Source organism: Spermophilus citellus (assembly GCF_964194105.1).
Source record: "Spermophilus citellus genome assembly, chromosome: 5".
NCBI classification, from domain to species: Eukaryota; Metazoa; Chordata; class Mammalia; order Rodentia; family Sciuridae; genus Spermophilus; species Spermophilus citellus.
This window is the reverse complement of record NC_138186.1, coordinates 1,231,783-1,247,305: the sequence shown is the minus strand read 5'-3', so window position 1 is coordinate 1,247,305 and position 15,523 is coordinate 1,231,783.

The following is a 15,523-nucleotide window of genomic DNA, read 5'->3' as shown; positions in this document are numbered from 1 at the left end:
GGGTGGCAGCCTCATTTCCTGTTGTGGTGTAATTGCTCCCATTTGGGGGTGATCTTATCATGGGGTGATCTGTGAGGTTCTGCAGGTAACTGCAGATTTGGGGAAATGACTGCAGACTTCAAAGTGTCAATTCAGGCGACTGGCAGGTAAATGTCCCACAAATCTTGAAAATGTTTTGGTCACTCTTTTCTTGGTGTTCCCAGTCTTGCAGGAAAATGAGATAAGTAGGTAAATTTGTGTTGATAAACCTGGTATCACACTTCTCAGGTGATTACCATGCCTAGATGAAAAGTCAGCAAGACTCTGACCCAAGGTTCAAGGTGATAAAGGAGACAGATAAAAAATGAAAGCACAGATGTCAAGTTTATCCTGCTTTTAGTCACTCATTGGGCATCTGCAGGCCTAAATCAAGAGTAGGTGCTTTTAGCAAAGTCAGCCTTTCTAAGTCCCTGTTATAGAATCACAAAAGACCCCAGTGGCCAAAGCAATTTTGAGAAAGAACAAAGTTGGAGGTGTCACACTACCTAACTTCAAAATACACTCTAAGTCTCGGGGAATGAAACTGACCAACTTATATTGCTATATTGTCTGCATGTACAAATATGTAACAATAAATTCCACTATAATGTATAACTATAAGGTACTAATCAGTATTATAAAAGCATAGTAACCCAAACAGGATGATACTGGTACATGATTGAACCTTGGGTCAGAGTCTTGCTAACTTTTCATCTAGGCATGGTAATCACCTGAGAAGTGTAATACCAGGTTTATCAACACAAATTTACCTACTTATCTCATTTTCCTGCAAGAGAATAAGCCCAGAAATAGACCTAAGCACATAGGGTGGTCTATTGATTTTTCACAAGGATGCCAAGAATACACAATGGGTAAGGAAACTTCCTTCAATAAAGGATTTTGGGAAAGTTGGATATTTATGTGGAAAATAATTAAATTAAACCCGTACTTCATACTGTATGTGAAAACAACTCAAAATGGGTTACATATCAAAACATTGGCTCAAAACTATAAAAAAAACAAAAAACAACCCCAAACTATAAAACTCCTAGAAGATAGAAAACTCAGGGAAAGAGCTCCTTGAAATTGGCCTTGGGAATGATCTATTTAATTTTTTGGATAGGACATTAAAAGCTCAGGCAACAAATGCAAATATAAATAGGATTACATCAAACTAAAAAACTTCTGCATAACACAGGAACTAATCAATAATGTGAAACGATATTGGAAAAATATTCGCAAACTATGTCTTCTAAAAGCTAATATCCAAAATATATGACACACACACAATTCAGTGGGAAAAACAAAACTGAAATACGCACATACAACCTCCCCAAATTTAAAAGTGGACAAAGAACCTGAATAGACATTTTAAAGCAGACATACCCATGGCTTACAGGTATGTGAAAGGGACCCGCACTATTACTAACCACCATGGAAATGCAAACCGAAACCCTGTGGAGGTGTCATTTCATATTCGTTAGGACAGTGAATATCAACAAAATAAAAGATAAATATTGGTGGGGATGTGGAGAAAAAGTCGGTGGGAATGCAAGTAAGTGCTGCCTTTATAGGAAACAGCACAGAGGTTCCTGGGGAATTGAAAATAGGCCCACCACAGGATCCAGTCCTCCCTCTTCAGGGTAAGTGCCCAAAGGGAATAAAATCAGGGCCCGAGTGTACCCGTCCTCCCAGTAGCTGAGGTATGCGAACAAGATGCCAGCTGAGAAATGAGTAAAGCCAAAGTACCGTGCGGAACCACCCATCCTGACAACAGAGATCAAAAGAGGGGAAGGAGGAACAAGTCCCACACGGATGAAGCTCAGTACCGTGACACTAAGGGGAAGGAGCCAGGCAGCACTTCGCCATCTCCCTCGGTGGATCCGAAGACCTGGAACGCAGAAGGGAGGAGGGAGTAGGCCTGTGGCCAGAGCGCGGTGGCCAGAGGTCAGGGTCGAGCCGCAGTTGTGAGGGACGCCTGGGTCCAGAGACCGCAGCTGACCCTGCGCTATCACCGGGCCCACAGGAGACGACCGTGGGGGACGTGGACACTTCAGTTAGCTTGTCTGTGTGATGTGTGGCAAAACCTGTGTATCAGGGCTGTACGTCTTGTAGTTTAAATGTGTACCGTTTGGATTTTTTTTTTTTAAATGCAAACCACAAACAGCAGCAACAACAAAACCCCCAGCAGGTCCCTAACTGCGGAGCTCACGCCCGCCGCAGGCCCAGCGGCTGACCCGGAGCACGTGCACCCGTCCCACGGCCTCCCCGTCGGAAGGGCCCAGCAGGAGGCCTTCACTCAGACCCTTGGAGACCTCGCTGTCCCAGAACCGAGACTTCAGGGTTTCAGCGACGCCCCCCCCCCACCGGCGAGGTGGGTGGGGTCCCGGGAGGTGGGTGGCCCCGGGAACGCACCGAGCTCCTGGCGCTGCGTCCACCCACCCTGGGTGGCCCGCGTGGCTGCCGAGAAAGCGTCACAGCTGCCCTGGTCACCGCCCCGGGTTTCCAGCCCGTTTGTCAGGCGGGAGCCCGGGCGAACGCGACAGAGACGCCACTTGGCCGGGTTCGGGCTCCTGCCAGGGACCATCCCGTCCGCTCGGGACCACCCCGCCCGCTCGGGAGGCGCCGGGAGGAGGCGCCGGGAGGAGGCGCCGGGAGGAGGCGCCGGGAGGAGGCGCCGGGAGGAGGGAGGCGCCGGGAGGAGGGAGGCGCCGGGAGGAGGGAGGCGCCGGGAGGAGGGAGGCGCCGGGAGGAGGGAGGCGCCGGGAGGAGGGAGGCGCCGGGAGGAGGCAGGCGCCGGGAGGAGGCAGGCGCCGGGAGGAGGGAGGCGCCGGGAGGAGGGAGGCGCCGGGAGGAGGGAGGCGCCGGGAGGAGGGAGGCGCCGGGAGGAGGGAGGCGCCGGGAGGAGGGAGGCGCCGGGAGGAGGGAGGCGCCGGGAGGAGGGAGGCGCCGGGAGGAGGGAGGCGCCGGGAGGAGGGAGGCGCCGGGAGGAGGGAGAGGCCGGGGAGGGAGAGGCCGGGGAGGGAGAGGCCGGGGAGGGAGAGGCGCGGCGGAGAGGGCGAGGGCAGGCGAGGCTGGGGAGGGAGGCCAGGGCAGGGGGAGCGCCTGGGAGAGAAGCCTGGGCGGGAGAGGCTCGGAGGAAAGAGGCCAGGGACGGAACCTCGCAGGGGAGAGGCTGGGAGAGGCGGGGCGCGGGCAGAGGGTGAGGGCAGCAGGGGAGCCGCCAGGGGCCAGCGAAGGGCTCCGCGCCTCGCGGCCGCGGACTTTCGCCGGCCGCCACGGTGACCACTGCGCGTCCTCTTGGCCACGCGGGGACAGCGGCAGTTTCCCCAGAGTCCGCGTCTCCCGGACGCAGCCGTCTTCACTCAGCCAGCGGCGCTCCGAGCCTCCAGGTCCCTGGGCTCCCGCGGGTCCCCGCTGAGCCCAGGCACCTGGGGCACGCGTCGGGGAGACGTGGCCCAGGGAACCAGCGGGCGCGCCTGGAGTCCCTGGCCACTGGGACCCGGTGTGGGCCGAGTAAGGAGTGGCTGGAAGGCGGCTGCGGTGCTCCAGTGGCGCCGTCGGTCAGCGCGGTCCTTACACCGCAGTGTGCTCGCGAGCCAGGCCCAGGCTGTGAGTTGGAGCCTCACCTGGAGCAGCCCGGGCCCAGCCGGTGTTTTCCCCCCGCCTGGGAGTTGGGGAGCTGGGGCACACGGTGGGTCCCCGCCCTCTCCAGCTTTTTGAGAATCTCCATATGCTTTCCAGGTTGATTTGCAGTCCCACCAACAAGGTTTAAACGTACCTCTCCCCACCTCCTCATCAGCATTATATCATTTGTATTCTTGATTATGGACATTCTGATTGGAGCGAGGTGAAATTCCAATGTAGTTATTATTTGCATTTCCCTGACTGCTGGAGATGTTGGACTTTTTTTTTGGGGGGGGGTTATATATTTTTTTGGCCATTTGTATTTCTCCTTTTGAGGATTGTCGCCAGTTCTTTTGCCAATTTATTAATTAGGTTTTTTTTTTTTTGGCATTAAGTTTTTTTGAGTTCTTTGTATATTCTGGCTATTAATCCTTACCTGAGGAGCAGGTGACAGACATCTTCTCTCACTCCATAGGTTCTTTCTTCACATTCTACTTAGGGAACTTCTTTTCCCGACGAGCTCCAGACTGTGAGAATACGTAGGTACTGAGGCTTTCACTGAGCGTATGTCTTCAGCTGTTCCCACTCCCACATACGCTGAGAGGAGACGTTAAAGCTGCTGACCACGATCACTTCAGGTCAAAGCCTCAGACGAGTCATCCTTAGGGAAAACAAAAACTCGCCCATTATGCTCTCCACCGTTCCTCCAATCACATTGTAAACTTGTAGTGATGCTCTGGAGTAGGTTGAAGACTAACTATCAAAGATAGTGAATTTGCTATTATATCATGTGGGGCAAAAAGGAAGGAGAGAAAAATTGGGCATAAGAAGAAAGAAAAAGAAAAGATAGAAAAAAATATACAGGAGGCAGGGTGGGAAAGTTGCGCTCCGAGCCCGTGTCTCCCGCTACGTTCTCCGCGAGTACTCCTGCTGAGTTTGGACCGAGGCTTGGAGGACCCAGCCCGGATTCCTGGGCCGGGCGGGGAGCGGCTCTGCCTTCCTTGCAGTGCCCAGCGCCGGTGGCAGCTCCGGGCCCAACTCTCCGGGACCGCTGCGCGGTGACGAGGAGCCGCGGTGGCCGCAGATTCTGAAAGTCACCTTCTGTGGGTTCCTGCGAGAGCAGATGTTGAGGAGGTCTTCCACACTCCTCTGAGGAGGGAAGTCAACAGACAGCACCCAGCCAGGGCTCTTGAAGGGAGCCCTCACGGTTCGCCTGCCTCTATCAGACACCAAGGTCACTAGGCCATGCTGAGCTGACACGGATCTGGGGCCAACAGTCTGGGCCTCTCAGAACATACACTGAGCCCAGATCGGCTGAATTCAAGCTCCCGTTCGCCTGCTTCCCGCAGACAAACAGCTGTGACTCAGCACTAATCCATCCGGCTGAAACAACTGGTCAGCCCTTCTCATCCTACGGAGGTAAATGCCCACTGAGCCTTCATAGGTAGTGGCCACAGGTTTGAAACGGGGCTTGGGAGAGACAGTCAGGACCCACCCGTTGCATTGGTCACCCGGCAAAGGGAAACGAACTGTCGCCACTTGCAAGAGACACCACCATGGCAGAGAAGTGACGTCACCAGACTGCGGTGGAGGAGATAACTTCATTGAAACCTGCGGCTACAGCATCAAATAAATTTATAGGCGTAAACTGTGGTGAGCCATTTTGCTGCGCTGCCTTGTGTGGGTGTTGGCTTAGTTCTTGGATAGTGACTCAGTTCCTTGTGGTCAGCCAGTTCCTGGAACAAGCCGATATGATAATATACTGAGTGTTCTAGAACCGGTAAATACTGGTAAGAACCGGTTGACCTGTTCTTCCTGGCTCTGGGCGCCAGTGCTGAATTCCTTGCCTTATTGGCTGCTGCTGTGTTGCTATGCGCTTTTGTCCAATCGCGTGAGACCTAGGCCGTGGCTCTAGTATATTAGGGGTGGTCTTTTCGGGCTTGGGGTCCTTTCTCTCAACGAAACATAATGGATGCTCCCAATAAAGCGTGCTAAAGAAGAATCCTGTTTTGTTGTCATCATTCCTGCTGGCGGGTAGACGCGACAGTAAACAGTAACTCAGCAGTCAAACAGAACAAGAAGTAACATGAGCAGCTTCAAAAAGCAAGGAAGAAAAGGAGTACAAACAATGCAGGACAGCCTAAATATTCAGGAAGACCTAGAGTCATCAGAAAAATGGTCATATAAAGAACTCAAGGAACACCTTAGACAGATGGAATGGAACCTTAAAGAGGATACAAGACAGCAAATTCAAGCAGCGAAAGAACACATTGAGAATGAATTACATAAACAGAAAAGAAGAAGTTAAGCATCTTTATCAGGAGATAGAGATTATAAAAATAATCAAACAATAATTCTAGAAATGAAGGAAATGATAAACCAAATTAAAAACTCAATTGAGAGTATCACTAACAGAGTGGAGCAAGTAGAAGCCAGAACGTCAGGTAATGAAGACAAAATATATCATCTTGAAAAGAGTCTAGCCAACTCAGAAAGGCTGGTAAAAAATCACGAGAAAAACATCCAAGAATTATGGGATAACATAAAAAAACCAAACTTACGAGTCATCGGGATAGAAGAAGGTACAGAGATTCAAACCAAGGGAATGAGAAAACTGCTGAATGAAAAATTACAGAAAACTTTCCAGAAATAAAAAAGGAAACAGATATACAAATTGAAGATGCATACAGGACACCGAGCACACAAAATCACAGTAGACGAACGCCAAGACACATTGTTATGAAGATATCCAATATACAGGAAAAAGAGAAAATATTAAAAGCTACAAGAGAAAGGAGACAGATTACATTCAGGGGTAAACCAATAAGGTTAACAACGGATTTTTCATCACAGACGCTGAAAGTGAGGTGGTCATGGAACAATGTATTTCAAACACTGAAAGACAATGGATGCCAACCAAGAATTCTGTATCCAGCAAAATTAAGCTTCAGGTATGACAACGAAATAAAAATCTTTCATGATAAACAAAAGTTAAAAGAATTTGCAGCCAGAAAACCAGCATTGCAAAGCATTTTGAGCAAAACACTACACGAGGAAGAAATGAAAAACAATAACCAAAACCATCAGTGGGAAGTGCCTCGGTAAAGACAGAGAGCGAGGGGAAAGATAATCATGGAGAAACAAACTAAATATTTTTAAAAAAGGATAAATAATCAAACGTGGCTGGAAGTACAAACCATATATCAATAGTAACTCTGAATGTTAATGGCTTAAACTCTCCAATAAAGCGACATAGGCTGGTATCATGGATTAAAAAAACAAATCCAACAATATGCTGCCTCCAGGAGACACATCTGATTGGAAAAGACATACACAGGCTGAAGGTGAAAGGATGGGAAAAAATATACCACGCACATGGTCCTCGTAAGCAAGCAGGGGTGGCCATCCTCATATTGAATAAAATCGACTTCAAGACTAAGTTAATCAAAAGGGATAAGGAAGGACATTATATACTGTTAAAAGGAACCATTCACCAACAAGACATAACAATTATCAATATTTATGCACCAAATAATGGTGCTGCGACATTCATAAAACAAATTCTCCTCAAGTTCAAGAATCAAATAGACCACAACACAATAATTATGGGTGACTTCACCACACCTCTCTCACCATTGGACAGATCCTCCAAACAAAAGTTGAATAAAGAAACTATAGAACTCAATACCACAATCAATAACCTAGACTTAACTGACATATATAGAATATATCAACCATCATCAAATGGATATACTTTTTTCTCAGCAGCACATGGATCCTTCTCAAAAATAGACCATATATTATGCCATAGGGCAACCCTCAGTAAATATAAAGGGGTGGAGATAATACCATGCATTTTATCTGATCATAATGGAATGAAACTGGAAATCAATGATAAAAGAAGGAAGGAAAAATCCTACATCACATGGAAAATGAACAATATGTTACTGAATGATCAATGGGTTACAGAAGACATAAAGGAGGAAATCAAAAAATTCTTAGAGATAAATGAAAATACAGACACAACATATCGGAACCTATGGGACACAATGAAAGCAGTTTTAAGAGGGAAATTCATCGCCTGGTGGTCATTCCTCAAAAAAAGAGAAAAAACCAACAAATAAATGAGCTCACACTTCATCTCAAAGCCCTAGAAAAGGAAGAGCAAAACAACAGCAAATGTAGCAGAAGGCAAGAAATAATTAAAATCAGAGCGGAAATCAATGAAATTGAAACAAAAGAAACTATTGAAAAAATTAACAAAACTAAAAGTTGGTTCTTCGAAAAAATAAATAAGATTGACAGACCTTTAGCCATGCTAACGAAGAGAAGAAGAGAGAGAACTCAAATTACTAACATACGGGATGAAAAAGGCAATATCACAACAGATGCTACAGAAATACAGAAGACAATTAGAAATTATTTTGAAAACCTATGTTCCAATAAAATAGAAGATAGTGAAGACATCGATAAATTTCTTAAGTCATATGATTTGCCCAGATTGAGTCAGGAGGATACACACAATTTGAACAGACCAATATCAATGGATGAAATTGAAGAAGCCATCAAAAGACTACCAACCAAGAAAAGCCCAGGACTGGATGGGTATACAGCGGAGTTTTACAAAACCTTTAAAGAAGAATTAATACCAATACTTTTCAAGTTATTTCAGGAAATAGAAAAAGAGGGAGCTCTTCCAAATTCATTCTATGAGGCCAACATCACCCTGATTCCGAAACCAGACAAAGACACCTCAAAGAAAGAAAACTACAGACCAATATCTCTAATGAACCTAGATGCAAAAATCCTCAATAAAATTCTGGCGAATCGAATACAAAAACACATCAAAAAAATTGTGCACCATGATCAAGTAGGATTCATCCCTGGGATGCAAGGATGGTTCAATATACGGAAATCAATAAATGTTATTCACCACATCAATAGGCTTAAAGATAAGAACCATATGATCATCTCGATAGATGCAGAGAAAGCATTCAACAAAGTACAGCATCCCTTTATGTTCAAAATATTAGAAAAACTGGGGATAACAGGAACTTACCTTGACATTGTAAAAGCTATCTATGCTAAGCCTCAGGCTAGCATCATTCTGAATGGAAAAAAGTTGAAGGCATTCCCTCTAAAATCTGGAACAAGACAAGGATGCCCTCTCTCACCACTTCTATTTAATTTAGTCCTTGAAATACTAGCCAGAGCAATTAGACAGACAAAATAAATTAAAGGCATAAAAATAGGAAAAGAAGAACTTAAATTATCACTATTTGCGGATGACATGATTCTATACCTAGAAGACCCAAAAGGATCTACAAAGAAACTACTAGAACTAATAAATGAATTCAGCAAAGTGGCAGGATATAAAATCAACACACATAAATCAAAGGCATTTCTGTATATCAGCGACAAAACTTCTGAAACGGAAATGAGGAAAAACACTCCATTCACAATATCCTCAAAAAAAAAAAATACTTGGGAATCAACCTAACAAAATAGGTGAAAGATTTATACAATGAAAAGTACAGAACCCTAAAGAGAGAAGTAGAAGAAGATCTTAGAAGATGGAAAAATATACCCTGTTCATGGATAGGCAGAACTAACATTATCAAAATGGCGGTATTACCAAAAGTTCTCTATAGGTTTAATGCAATACCAATCAAAATCCCAACGGCATTTCTTGTAGAAATAGATAAAGCAATCATGCAATTCATATGGAAAAATAAAAGACCCAGAATAGCAAAAGCAATTCTAAGCAGGAAGTGTGAATCAGGCGGTATAGCGATATCAGATTTCAAACTATATTACAGAGCAATAGTGACAAAAACAGCATGGTACTGGTACCAAAACAGGCGGATGGACCAATGGTATAGAATAGAGGACACAGAGACTAATCCACAAAGTTACAACTATCTTATATTTGATAAAGGGGCTAAAAGCATGCAATGGAGGAAGGATAGCATCTTCAACAAATGGTGTTGGGAAAACTGGAAATCCATATGCAACAAAATGAAACTGAATCCCTTTCTCTCGCCATGCACAAAAGTTAACTCAAAATGGATCAAGGAGCTTGATATCAAATCAGAGACTCTGCATCTGATAGAAGAAAAAGTTGGCTCCAATCTACATATTGTGGGGTCGGGCTCCAAATTCCTTAATAGGACACCCATAGCACAAGAGTTAATAACAAGAATCAACAAATGGGACTTACTTAAACTAAAAAGTTTTTTCTCAGCAAGAGAAATAATAAGAGAGGTAAATAGGGAGCCTATATCCTGGGAACAAATTTTTACTCCTCACACTTCAGATAGAGCCCTAATATCCAGAGTATACAAAGAACTCAAAAAATTAAACAATAAGAAAACAAATAACCCAATCAACAAATGGGCCAAGGACCTGAACAGACACTTCTCAGAGGAGGATATACAATCAATCAACAAGTACATGGAAAAATGCTCTCCATCTCTAGCAGTCAGAGAAATGCAAATCAAAACCACCCTAAGATACCATCTCACTCCAGTAAGATTGGCAGCCATTATGAAGTCAAACAACAACAAGTGCTGGCGAGGATGTGGAGAAAAGGGTACACTTGTACATTGTTGGTGGGACTGCAAATTGGTGCGGCCAATTTGGAAAGCAGTTTGGAGATTCCTGGGAAAGCTGGGAATGGAACCACCATTTGACCCTGCTATTGCCCTTCTTGGACTATTCCCTGAAGACCTTAAAAGAGCACACTACAGGAATACTGCCACATTGATGTTCATAGCAGCACAATTCACAATTGCTAGACTGTGGAACCAACCCAGATGCCCTTCAATAGATGAATGGATAAAAAAAATGTGGCATCTATACACAATGGAGTACTATGCAGCACTAAAAAATGACAAAATCATAGAATTTGCAGGGAAATGGATGGCACTAGAGCAAATTATGCTTAATGAAGCTAGCCAATCCCTAAAAAACAAATACCAAATGTCTTCTTTGATATAATGAGAGCAACTATGAACAGAGTAGGGAGGAAGAGCAGGAAGATTAACTTTAAACAGAGACATGAGATGGGAGGGAAAGAGAGAGAAAAGGGAAATTGCATGGAAATGAAGGGAGACCCTCATTGCTATACAAAATTACATATAAGAGGTTGTGAGGGGAATGGGAAAATTAACAAGGAGAGAAATGAATTACAGTAGATGGGGTAGAGAGAGAAGATGTGAGGGAAGGGGAGGGGGGATAGTAGGGGATAGGAAAGGTAGCAGAATACAACAGTCACTAATATAGCAGTATGTAAAAATGTGGATGTGTAACTGACGTGATTCTGCAATCTGCATTTGGGGTAAAATTGGGAGTTCATAACCCACTTCAATCTAATGTATGAAATATGGTATATCAAGAGCTTTGTGATGTTGTGAACAACCAATAAAAAAAAAATAAAAAAAAGAAAAAAACATACAAACCAAGGGAAAAAGGAGAAAAAGATGGATGGTGCAGACTTGAGGGCCTACCAGGTAAAAGGGAGAAGAAGAGCTAAGAGGAGCTAGGGAAAACCCCAATCAGGAAGCAAAGAGAATGATTCCCGTTATTGCTTTAGAACATTAGCAGAAGTACAGTCAGATGGGTTGAGGGCACAATATCAAATACTAAGGGAACGATTATTGATCAAAGTGAAGAGTGACAGGTTTATCACAATGGACAGTAGGCCTACTTACGGGCAACCATGCCAAAGGGAGAAAATTCGTCTGGTGTCTACCTGGATTGGATTTCATCAGGATTTGGCACCTCTAGAAGACGTCCATCACTCTTCAGCTTTGGGTCCTCCTGGAGGTGCTGGGGCACAGGAGCCACTTTCCTGGTGGCTAAGGGTTTCTCACCACAGTCCCCTCCGGGGCCTGGGCTGCATGCTGGGAGGGTGCTGGGCTGTGTCTGCTGGCGTCTACTGGTGCAGGAGCCCAGGAGGCAGGGCTGCTCTGACTGCTGAGGGACACTGTGCCCTCACCCCCCCCCACAGGGTCTTCTTTAAGGTGGCACAGAGCCTGTGGCTGTCAGCCAGCGTGGCAACTGCGATTGCAGGCTCTCTGTGGACGGTCTGTGGTGCCGAAGCGTCCCTGCTGACTGAGGTAGATCACCAGAGATCTGTCCCTGAGACTGGGAAAGAAGGTCAGCTGGGCCCCTGCGCCTAAACTCCAACTGCCTGTGGCTGTGGGTCCAGTCCTGCTCTCCTTCACTGCCTGGGACAGAGGTGGTTGGGTCACCTGTTTCTCAATCTCAGTGCCCATGGCCTTGAATCGTGGGTGTCTGCTCCCATCTTTGTATGAGCGCCCACAGAGGCTGTGTTGAGCACTGGATCAGGGCCTTCCTAGACAGTGCTCCTGACCTCAGGTCAATGCCCCTTCTAATTGGACCAGTTCTCCCCGCCCCAAAATTATTAACAAATAATTCATTATGGTCATTTTTAAAAATTCTAATATTTGAATGTTTATTTTTAAATTGTTTTTATTTTATTTTCACTTTTATTACACAAATGAAAAAACAGTACAAAATGGACAGAGTATAGGAGAACTTTATCATCCAATTTTTAAAAAAAAATCAACATTTATTCTTTTCCTTAAGGCATTATAATTATGCATAATAGTGAATTTCATTGTTACATATTTGTTCATGCCACAATGTAACAATATAACTGGGTGAATTGTGAACCAAGGCACCCCCCCCCCTTTTCTCTCTCCTCCTTCCTCCTGTTCTCCTTTCTCTGTTCTACTGGAATCCCTTCTAGTTTCATAAGATTCCTTCCCCCAACTGTTTTCTTCTTTTATATCTCTGGCTTTGAGATATGAGAGAAAATATATGACTGTTGACTTTCTGAGTTTGGTTTATTTTGCTTGACATAATTCTCTCAAGTTTCATCCATTTTCTTGCAAATGACATAATTTCATTTTTCTTTGTGGTTGAATAAAACGTCATTGTGTATATATACCACATTTTCTTTATCCATCCATTTGTCGAGGGACACTTAGGCTGGTTGCAGAGTTTGGCTGCTGTGAATTGTGTTGCTATAAGCAAGGGTTTGTAAGTATCCCCATAGTATGTTGGCTATAAATCTTTAGGATAAATATGGTGGAGTGTTATAGCTGGGTCATATGGTGAATCCATTTCTATTCTTTTTTTTTTTTTTTTTTTGAGAGAGAATTTTTTTTTATTGGTTGTTCACAACATTACAAAGCTCTTGACATATCATATTTCATACATTAGATTGAAGTGGGTTATGAACCCCCAATTTTACCCCAAATGCAGATTGCAGAATCACGTTCCATTTCTATTCTTTTGAGGAATGTCCACGTTGATTTCCATAGTGGTTGTATAATGTATAATCCCACCAACAGTGCAAAATATTCCCCCCATCTTTGCTAGCATTTATTATTATTTGTATTCTTGAGGGATGCCATTCTGACTGGAGTGAAAATAATTTCCATGGTAGTTTTTATTTCAATTTTCCTGATTGTTAATGATGTCAAACATTTATTTTCATATATTTGTTGGACATTTCTATTTCTTCTTTTGAAAAGTTCATTTTTTCCACTTATTGATCGCTTTATTTATGCCTAAGTATTTGTTGTTGAATTTTATTCTGGTGTTAAATTTTTAAATTCTTCATATATTCTGAATATTAATCCTGTCAGAAGTGTAGCCACAAAATTGTCTCCCATACGGATGGTTCGTTGGTTCTATCTTCTTAGCTCTTAAATTGTATCCTTTGCTGTACAGAAGCTTTTAAGTTTGATAACATTCTGTTTGTTAATTCTTGGCATTATTTTCTAAGCTTTAGGGCTGACCTAAGCGATAGTTTGAGTTCTTCTTTTCCTATCCGTATCCCTTTAATTTCTTTCATCTGTCTAATTGCTCTGGCTGGAGCTTTAAGTACTGTGTTAAATAGAAGTGGTGAAAGGGGGCATCTCTATCTTGTTCCAGATTTTAGAGAGAATGCTTTCAATTGTTCTCCCTTTAGAATGCTGTTGGCCTGAGGCTTAGCGTAGAGAGCTTTCACAATGTCCAGACGTGTTCCTATGTTTATGCTTTTAGATACACAAACTCACCCTGAGCGCCAGGGGCTCTTCATAGCTCCTCTGAGACATGAGAAACCTGAAGCTCCAGGCTGGGCACAACTGGCCGCGGCAGCTCAGTGGGAGCCTGGACTCGGGCAGGTCTGCATCATCTCCAAAAGTCAGGAACCATTTTCTTTTTCACCTAGGCATTGTCTGTTGTTGGTTCTTGGTCACCTCATCCTCATGATGCCACTTTTACGTGTCATTCATCCTATCAGCACTTCCGGGATTTGTACTCCCTGCCCTGGAGTCCACGCCAGTGATGGTCTGGGGAGGGCTCACTTTGTCTTGTTCTCTGGGCTTCATCTTAGGGGAACTGTGGGTCTAAGACAGTAGCAAGCCCTCTATCTTCAAGGACAGCAACATTATATGAAGCAAATAAACTCTGATTTTGGAGTATCACATAATAACATTCATAAATTATTTTGTTATCATGGAATAAACCAACCACAAGAAAAGGCCTTCACCTGTTCTTCTAGAACACAAATAAACAGGGTGATAAGAGAGACCTAGAGAGCACATGGCTATGGAGCGAAGGCCTCTAGGCCCACTTAGCTGTCTTGGAGGGAATATGATCAATGCATCAACAGAATCACTGATATTTCAAAATGGTTTAGTCAAATGACTTGTGGCCACATCTGTGCAATCTACATGAATATATTTTTGGTTCCATTTTAGAAACAGGAAAATTAGGTTCATTACATTTCAAATCAGAATGTGTTGTGGATTTCTGAGGCAGAAGGACAATATCAAGCAGTACAGAGACATTAACTAGTTCTCTCGTGAAACGAGCCATGATTTGTGAGCAACACCGACTCCTCATTTATTAGAGAAAAATTCGTTCAAATAACTTAGACTTAACTGACATATAGAATATTTCAACCTGTGTCAAGTGGATACACTTTCTTCTCAGCAACACCTGAATCATTTTCTAAAATAGACCTTATACTATGCCACAAAGCAAATACAAAAAAGTAGACATACTACCATGCATTTTATCAGATCAAAATGGAATTAAATTAAAAATCAATGACAAGATTAAAAAATAAAGATTTCTCCAGCACCTAGAGATTAAACAATATGCTACTAAATGGACCATGGGTTACAGAAGATATCAAGAAGGAGATTAAAAAATTCTTAGAGGTAAATAAAAACATAGACACAAAATATCAAAATCTCTGGGACACTATGAAGGCAGTACTAAGAGGAAAATTCATTGCATGGAGTTCATTCCTTTAAAGAAGAAAAAATCAACAAATAAATGACCTCACACTACATCTCAAAGCCCTAGAAAAAGAAGAACAAATCAACAGCAAAAGCAGTAGAAGGCAAGAAATAATTAAAATTAGAGCTCAAATTAATGAAATCAAAACAAAAGAAAAAATTGACAAAACAAAAATTTGGTTATTTTATAAAATAAATAAAATTGACAGACCCTTAGCTATGCTAACTAAGAGAAGGAGGGAGAGAACTCAACTACAACCAGTATATGTGATAAAAAAGGAGATATCACAACAGACACTACAGAAATACAGAGGATGATCAGAAGTCATTTTGAAAACTATACTCCAATAAAATAGAAGACATGCAATGCATCAACAAATTTCTTAAGTCATATGATTTTCCCAGAAATCAGAAAACACAGAAATAAAACTAAATTATTTTCATCACATATCCATTCATCTTTCTGTCAAAGAGACAACTACATTTTAAGTCTGTTTTTTCTTGGAGATTTTATAATGTAGATAACACCCAGGTAAGTACATTATTCCATT